Genomic DNA, 9,772 nt, shown 5'->3' with positions numbered 1-9,772 from the left:
TAAGAGAGCAAACCTGGCTGCCTCTTGAGCACTTGCTGATGGGCTGCATAATTACATTCTTACAGAATTTTGTAGATGCGTACGTGTGTTGACAGCTATAATGTGTGCCTTGCTGATCTCATGCCTACTGAAAGCTTCCCTACCCTTTCTCCAGTTTCTGAAGCCTGGCGATATGAAGGTTGGTTCAGCACTTTTGGCCAAGGTGGAGGTTTTCTGCGCAAAGGTATTCATGCAATGAATGAACCCCCTTTATTTGATGGCTGTAGTGTAGCCAGAGGAACGCTTTGTACCAGCTGTCCTGGAACCTTAGTGTCCGATTTGGTAGAGTTAAGTGGCTCAATATCCCTTGCACTGGGCTGGTGCGGGCAGTCCAAAGGATGTTCGAGGTGGATCCCCTCATTTTGAGTAGCTGGCTGCTCCTGAAATGTAATTAGTTCATTGGATATGAATGAAGGGGTAACCGAGTAGAAGTTTAGTTAATGGCATCATTTTTGTAAATAGTTATTTGTGTAAATAATCTAGTAGTTTAGTAAGTGGAATCATTTTTGTAAATAGTTTGTTGTGTAAGTGAGTGAGTGAGTGGACAAGCTGGACAACTGTCTGCTAAGAAATACTGCCTATTCAGCCTTTAAATGTGCCAAAGAGTTGTGTATGCCATGTTCCAATGAAGGTAATGGCTATTTGCTGTGTGGACAGTGTGTGCTGTGTAAATAGTTATTTGTGTAAATAATTCTTGAAGTGTAGTTAATCAGGATTGCAAACACATGTATGGTCAAAAAAGAGAGAGGTTATCGAAGCCCTCGCCCCGCAGCAAATATCCAGATACTTACATAAGTGTGATGAATTTAATCCTTTGTAAGTTATCATTTTGCAGTGTAAGATTACAGTTAACACCTTTAAATATTACATAAATGTATTATGTATTTTTATTAAACTTAGTGAGTGTATAAATCAGCAGCAAAAAGTAATTCTTGAGAAAATCTACACAGTAATTTTATAAAATCTAAACATGTTAATAAAAACAAATTACTATTAGTACTCTTATAAAATTCAATCAGGCAATCATACATTTCATAATTTTATATTTACATTACATATGAATGTCAAGAATTCGGAAGTGTATATATTTATATAGCCTACCCTACACTACACTACACAGAAATAATATACAATTAAATTATGCTTATTTAAAATGTATTGTGCAAGCTAGGTATAAAAAATATAGGCTTTTAATAATCTTTCAGTGCGCAAAACCATGATAATATGAAACGCTTCAAAACAGAGCGCACAAAGCGCGTATGCGCATATCGCGGGTGCAGAATGATGTGCTCAAAGCAACATGGAGTCACAGTGTGCAGCGCTGCACAAGTGCGCATTTAAAAGTTCACATTATAATGTGAATATGATACATGATATATTCACATTATAATGTGAACTTTTAAATGCGCACTTGCGCACATTGGAGAGAGTTTTACCGTGCATCCTGCTGTAACCGGATGAGGCGCGCGCTGTTTGAATACTGAATGGAGAATGATTGACAGCCGCAGTGGAGGGAAACCGAGTTTCCGTAAACTTTAATTTACTGATGTAAATAGACTTCTGTCGCTCACATTAAGCTATGGAATGGCTTCAGATGACTTTGTGAAATTATAATTAAACGCTCTCAGACCCAAGTCACCCAAACTGACGTGAAAAAAGCGGGAGGCGCCGAAAAGCGCGCTATTTGCATCCCTGAGTTAATGGTGTAGACTAGTAGGTTTATGTAGAGGTTTTGTAAGTGTCTAACCTACCAGTTTCACATCTTTCAAAGGGTTAATCCATATAGTCTTGTAAAAATGTACATAGAATAAACCTACTCCTAGACTAAAGACTTTCTGTCTAGGACTAGATTTATTCCATGTGCAAGAAATCAACTCCATATGGATTAATCCTTCGAAGGATGGATGATTGAGGAGGTTTCTGTTTTATGTGTTACTAGTACATGCCCATCCATAGCAAGTGTGCATGCCCGTCCTCATAGGTCAGGGGTTGGCAAGTAACTTTGGCCGCGGGCCAATATTTTTTTTAGCCAGTAGATGGCGGGCCAGATACACGGAGTAGGCCTATGGATACAAATTAAATACTCTTAAATAGAGGTCGACCGATTCATCGGTTTTGCCGATTAATCGGCACCGATAGTTGATTGGTGGAACTATCTTTATCGGCAAAAATACATACCGATAGTTTTTCCTGGTTGCATCCGTTGCTGGAGCGGCTGAGAAGCGCGCGCTGTCATTCATTACACAGTAAGAGAAAGCTGAGAAGGGTCTGCTGGCATCATGCAGTACAAGAGCGGCCTCTAGAGGTGTAATAAAAACTATCGCTGATGCCTCGTGTTGTTTATTTCGACACGTGATGCTGCGTGCTGCGCGGAGAGCGCTGATATTATTGTCACAATTGTTACCTCTATTTGCATTAGTTTATATCCAGCTGGTCACTTTTATGCATTGAATATGCAGAGAAGTTGCATATTTTAAGCTAGAGACGTAAGATAGCAAACTGATATGTTCATACACTACAGCCGACAGAAACATATAAACAAATCAGAAAAGCATTCGATTTCGGTTATTTTTTCATCATCACTTTAATACATTTTGTTCTTTTGATTAATCATCAAGTGTTTATAAAATAGAAGCAAAAGTGTGAGACTATACATTTAATATTTATGTCATTTCAATGCTCTGGCGTTGTAGATATTTAACCATGACTGTTTGGATTTATATGAAATGATAACACAATAAAATTCCATATGTAACATTAACTAAGGTTAATAACTGCTGTATAAGGATTGTTCATTATTTGTTAATTAACATGTAGGCTACTAATTCATTTTTAAATTAAGGTTTTTATTTGTTAACCATAGTTAATGCACTATCAAACTAACATGAATGATCAAGGTGCAATTGTATTGCTCAAATATTATACCGATCAAATTTTGTTACTTTTTTATTCATTAAGTTGGCTTGAAAAAGAACAGTTAAACAGTTACATTTTGAATGTAACTGGTTTTATTTGTTATTTAGAGTATTACTTTTTGTTTCAGTTTGAATGAATGTCTTATATTGACTTCAATATTTATTCATATTATATATTTATTTTATTTAACATGTTTTCATGGTTCAATACAGTTTTATTATTTTTATAATAAAGTTCCGCACTGTTTTACTTGGAGTGTTATGTTTGTTTTTATCCACTATCAATTTAAAAAACTATCGGTTGATTAAATGCTCTGTGTCATATGGTATAACAACATGTCATACGGTAAAATCGTTTGTCTGTATGACATTTTTTGTTTGCCCTTATGACAGTTTTATGCTTTGTCATTTATAACAGGCAGTTGCTTGGCCACCTCCTTCCACCTTTACCCTTGGCCTTGACTTTTAAACTTTATATTTTAAAAGTCACCTGTAAATCAATATTTGTTCAAATTTTAAATGTATTAAACCCTTTTTTGACGTTTGACCATATGACACCCAAATCTGTGACACATGGTAACACACTTGGAAAAGGTGAAATTACCTGAAATTCAGGAGCAAAATCTTAAACTTACCTTCAACTAGGCTGGTCTTCAGGGGTCCTCTGAGTGATGTCATCACGTCACATGACTTAAGTCATTAATATTCAGTTCCAAAATGGCTTCCAAACTTTGTTTTACCGTATGACATAGGGAAAATGTGTCTTTGCGGAACAATTTGTTTTAGATACTACTGACATTTCTTAACCCATTTGTGCCCAAATTTTTCTGAATGATTTCATGCATATAATCCTGTTAATAGTGTCCTATGTGAACATGTTCTGCATTTATTTTCCCCAGGTTTTTTTTTCTTTCTTGAAAATCATATTTGAATGTGCGGCAACTATAGTTGCCGGTGGGCAAATATGTTGTATGCACCCCTTCAATGTAAAATACGAATAGGAGGAGAACATTTGGCATTTATCTCAAAATAACTGCTTTCAACAGATCAATCTTTATTCATAAACAAATTTATTATGTATAAAAGTCGAAGAACATTTGATGCAGACCCAAAAAAACTGCATCTAGCTTATAAAATCTTGAATATGAAAACACAACAAACAACAAATCCATTTGCCTTAACCATTGTGCGCTGTTCAGGGTCTTTTTGACCCACATTTCTAACTTTCATTCATGGGGATAACATGGATAATTTGACATGGTTTAGTGTAAGATTTTTGCCCATCTTTTGGAAAATGCTGTTTTAAAAGTAACAAATTATCACTTTAACCAGTAGATGGCTGCAGAGCACCACTATTTGCTATTTGCTTTTTGACTAAGTGAAAGACATCTTTTCACAAGTTTTTCCAGTTGTATTCATATCTACATATAATGAAATCACAATTATAATAATACAAGTTACTTTTTGTCAAAGTTTAGGCACTTTTTGTACTGAAAAAAAAAATCTGTTTTTCAGTAATGTTATTATGATTAGAATCAAATGAATTTGATCAATGGACAAAATTCATCCTCAAAATCAGAAACAACATAGAACACACATAGACAGAAATGAAGTGGCACACTTTAAATTTGTAGAATTATATGAAAAACAGATGTTTGAAATAAATGATAAACTCTAAAAACTCCAACTTTTCTCTTTGTAACATCCTGATCAGGTTTGATTCTAATCATAATGTAACATTATTGAAAAACTGATTTTTTTTTTCAGTACAAAAACTGCCAAACTTTGACAAAAAGTAACTTTTATTGTTATAATTGTGATTCCATTAAATGTAGATATGAATCTAAACGAGCTCTGCAGCCATCTACTGGTTAAAGTGATTTTTTTTTTTTTTTTTTTTTTTACTTTTAAAACTGCATTTTCCAAGATGTGGCCAAAAATAATGTCAAATTATACATGTTATGTCCATGAATTAAAGTTAGAAATGTGGGTATTTTATAAGGCAAATCTTTTATTATTATTTTTTTTCTTTTTGGAGAATTTTTCTTAGCTTTTTTTGAACATTTTGTGGAGTAAAACTGTCCAAATGTAGAGTAAAAACATTAATAAACTGAGTAAAATTACATTTGTTTAAAATATATACTGTATATTGTTACAAAATTACATTTTGTTGCCTGGGGTCTCTCAGACCCCAAACAGCCTGACTGTAAACCGCAAACGAACAGCGTACAAGGGTTAAAGTTGTGGAACATATTGCAGAACAAAGTGCAGCCATAACAGGGCATTGTGTATCAAAAAGTTAAATGAAAATAAATAAATACAAATAAATAGAATGAAGAAAAACATATATCTATATAGAGATGTCATTTAAAGGGTTAAGTTATGTTTATGCACTAAACAAGACCAATAAACTTGATTTATTAACCTATTAACACAGTATACCTCATTTTCCCATGATATATGTACTTACAAGGCATTTGCCCACCGGCAACTATAGTTGCCGCTTGGACTTTTGACTAAGTATACAAAAAACTATAGATCTCTTGTAAGATTAGTTTTGTTTGGATGATTCTAGAGACCTTCATGATTATGTAGATATATATATGTCAACAAAAAATACTTATTAGTAACATGAAAATGACCTTTCTTTGGGAGGGTTTGCCTTCGCCCTGCTTCCTGGAAGTAGGGGTAGGAAGTTGACAGCCTCATGTGACAGGGAGGAAGTGAATACCAGGGCCTGAATTTCATTTTGGAAAATGGGGGGGAAATCCCCCCTTAGGTGATTCTTATGGGGGGGAATTTTTAATTTGAGGGGGGAGTTTAGACTTTTCTTTTTTTAAATTACATGTATCTCGCCTAAATGTATGCTCACTCATTGCATTTTTACAATGGTGTAATTTTGTTCTTAAGAATTTACACAACACAAGGAAGCTTGATTTCAATCTTTGAATTAAATTGAAAAAAGTAGCACAAATAAATACAATAGAATAAAGATCCCAATAAAGAGAAATAAAGAGAAGAGTTTTTGCTTAGGTCTAACACTAGTATTCAGAAATACTACAGAGACTGAATAAAGTAATCAAATGTAAAATAACACTGGGTAGTATTTTAGTCCTGACTAAATTAAATACATAGGCTATTAATCCTGATTCCTTCAAATTTGTTTGACAACCAAATGAATGACAGACACATATGGCGGCTGTCCCTTTAAGAGCTAGTGCACGGATCCTGTGTTCATTATACGGTCACGTGCGATTTATGCTTATTTAAGACATAACCGACTGTGTTTAGAGGATACTCACCAAGACCGAAAATGACATCATTTTCACATGTTTTTGACTGTTAAAGCGATATAATCCACGAAAAATAACTTTTGTTACCCGCGAGCTGTGTGTGAGGCGGCTTTACTCTATGTGTGCAGAGAATAACATCTCTCAGACAGCGCGCAAGTAGGCCTACCGAATAGTTTAAAATCGCGTGAATGCTTAAACTGGTAAGACTTAAAAAGACGTGCAAATGGTAAACTTTAGTTACTCGTGATGCAATGCTGGCCCGATTATGCAAGTGATAATTCTGTCTATCCTGACTCCCGAAACGCGAGAGTGTATTATCGCCTGCAGCTCTTAACGAGCTGATAGAAGACGCAGCACCGCTGAATCACTCACGCTGTTTGTGAAATTGCGTCTCGCAGACAATAATCTGTGTGGATTAATTTACTAATACAACCTACAGGCTAAAGTGAATCAATGTTTGCGGGAATTTCCCGCATTATAAGTGGGAGACCTGCGGGAATTATTAAAATTATGCGCAATACCCGCAATCCCGCGCCGAAATTCAAGCCCTGAATACCTTTTTTTTTTTTTCTTGAAATCCTTTATTTGGTTGTTTGCTGTGCATGTCATTGAGAAATAAAACATGGACAATATCTAGAAAAATATTTACAAAAAGGAAAATGACAACTATGCACTGCGGCAACTATAGTTGCCGGTGGGCTTAAATGGGTCTAGCTTACTGATACTTTAATATGCTTATCTTAAGACTTGAAAAAATATGCCAAATGAAAAATTGTATAATTTTTAAACATTTTTAATCATTTTAAATGCAATTGTCTTAAATAACTTTAAGTGAATTCCGTTTGACCGTATGACATTTGACCACATTAATAGTCTAAAAGTTACCTATTTTTGAATTTTTCACACAATTATGAACAGTAAGGAGGACAAACGATGTGAGATTAAAGCATATATATAATTTGAAACCTATTTTATATAAATATATAATATTTATTGCTCCTGGAAGTGCAAATCAGTGCGGCACGTCACTGACCCAACTATACTTTTCTGACAAAGAAGTTCAGATGACATTTTATAAGTAATTAATGCAGAAAACCAACCAATGCAAAAGGGTTCATTGGGGTCAAAAGGGTTTACTTCTTGTCACTGTATATGCTGAAACAAACAGTACCAACATCCTTCCTAAATTTGGTAGTCAACCAGAATAATACTTTTACCGCCTTTCGTTAACTTTAACCAATTCTTTAATAATGTTTTCTGTTCTAAAAGTTTGTTCTATTCTGTTTTATTTGTTTATTTTTTACATATCAGTCTCATTCTTGTCAAAAAAAATAAATGTATGACCTTGTGCTGTGTTTTTTTAAATTAAAATAATAGCTCCACTGACATTTTAAAATGCGGCAATTGCAGCTGTTTTGCAAAATGTCCCTTTGGGCCACCTGGCGGTCATTTTATTCATTTACATTTACATTTATTCATTTAGCTGACGCTTTTATACAAAGCGACTTACAATTGCTATATATGTCAGAGGTCGCACGCCTCTGGAGCAACTAGGGGTTAAGTGTCTTGCTCAGGGACACATTGGTGTCTCACAGTGGATTCGAACCCGGGTCTCTCACACCAAAGGCATGTGTCTTATCCATTGCGCTACCACCACCCCTTAAATCTTCAACGTCTAATTACATTTATGCATTTGGCAGACGCTTTTATCCAAAGCGACTTACATTTCATCATTATCCTATACATTTTATATCATTTGCGAACGACATTTTGCGGTCATTTTGCGAACGACTTTGAAATACGGCGGCAAACGCAGCGGTAATGGATATTCTGGTTGACCACCAACTGTATGTGTGTAACAGCTACAGCTTGCCCTTCCTATGTGTGGAAAGTACTCGTCGTTGAGAGAAGAATACAATTTCCAGTTTTTTGGTGTTTATTCCCCAACTGGAGCTGTTCTCAGAAATGTCCCCGTTTTGCAGCACATTCAAAACACTCCACAAATACATTGCAAAAAAGCCAACAAACATATGACATGGAGCAATGCCTCTACATAATCTAAATCAGGGGTGGGGAACGTTGGTCCAGGACACCCCCAGTTTTCAGCTTTGTCCAATACCTGGTCGTCTAATGGTTAGACGGAGACCTTGAGAGGCCTACAAGCCACAGTGTCTCGCACCCACTGTGAAATTTGGTGGAGGATTGGTTTAGATCTGTGGGTGCTTCAGCAAGGTTGGATCCTTGTTATTTTGGAATTTTTTGTTATTTTGACCAGTTGTCGTTTTCTGCAATTAAATGCTCTAAAAGACAATATTTTTATTTTGAATTTGGGAGAAATGTTGTCAGTAGTTAAATAAAACAAACATGTTAACTTTACCCAAACACATACCTATAAATAGTAAAACCTGATAATTTTGCAGTGGTCTCTTAATTTTTTTCAGAGCTGTATATGGAGTGGGTCAGACATACTTTTGACCACTTCATTAAGTTTTGTTTTGTATAAAACCTTTCTTTAAAGTGAATTTCATTTTGTATGAATTGTATCTTAATTGTAATCAATGTTTCATCAATTGCCTGGATTTAATTAATAAGAAGTAAATATAGCAGACAATATAATCAGGACATGGAGGCGCTGGCGCGACCTGCATTGCTCATGAACTGGAGCTCATCTCATAAACGAACCGAAACTCAGAAATACATATATAGAAAGCTTGAAATGTCTACTTTTAAACAAAACAATTCAAAACGAAAAGAAACAGACAACTCTCTTATGTAATCCGTATGAAATGTGCATTTATCTCTATAGGCACGTTCACCTACTGAGAAGATGGCGAGTCAGCATCATCAACATCTTTGCAGCCGAGACTGACACAGAAAACACTAATTTATTTATAAACATGTCTCCTCGCTATATTTGATACATCACAATGATTACTTTGCCGGTTCTTTGTGGCAAGCTTTATGCGTCCGCTAACTAATCGAATACTCAAAAATCGTGACTCGTCACTATTTTGTACCAGGCCATTTATGGTTGTTCATATTGTTAAATAAAGTTCTTGGTAAAAAAAAGAAAAAGAAAAGAAGAAGCTACTGAGCCTACCATTATTGTATACAGCGCGCAAGGTTTATGCGCATGCTCCAAGTCTTCTTCTCTGTTTTTAGTGTATCTCTGTGGCAGAATTACAGTGCCACGTATAAAAGCATGTATACTACATCGTTTTGATTCGGTTTCAGTGGTTTTGTGTGTACGCAGATATTTCTTGAGACGACGAGAACGAGAAAAAAAGGTTCTTTTTTAGATCGAGGGAAAAAAAACATCGGATAGAGGAAGCTCTGGCTTCGTGTGGATGTGGCCTAGTGATCCTGAAGACATTGATTAGCTTGTTCAGGTGTGTTTGATTAGGGTTGGAACTAAACTCTGCAGGAGAGTGGCCCTCCAGGACCAACGTTCCCCACCCCTGGTCTAAATTAAAAGGCTGTCTACCTGAACCACTTAATATTTGAAACTATAGCAAAGAAGATGGT

This window comes from Leuciscus leuciscus (assembly GCF_965113295.1).
Source record: "Leuciscus leuciscus genome assembly, chromosome: 4".
NCBI classification, from domain to species: Eukaryota; Metazoa; Chordata; class Actinopteri; order Cypriniformes; family Leuciscidae; genus Leuciscus; species Leuciscus leuciscus.
This window is presented reverse-complemented; position numbering follows the sequence as displayed.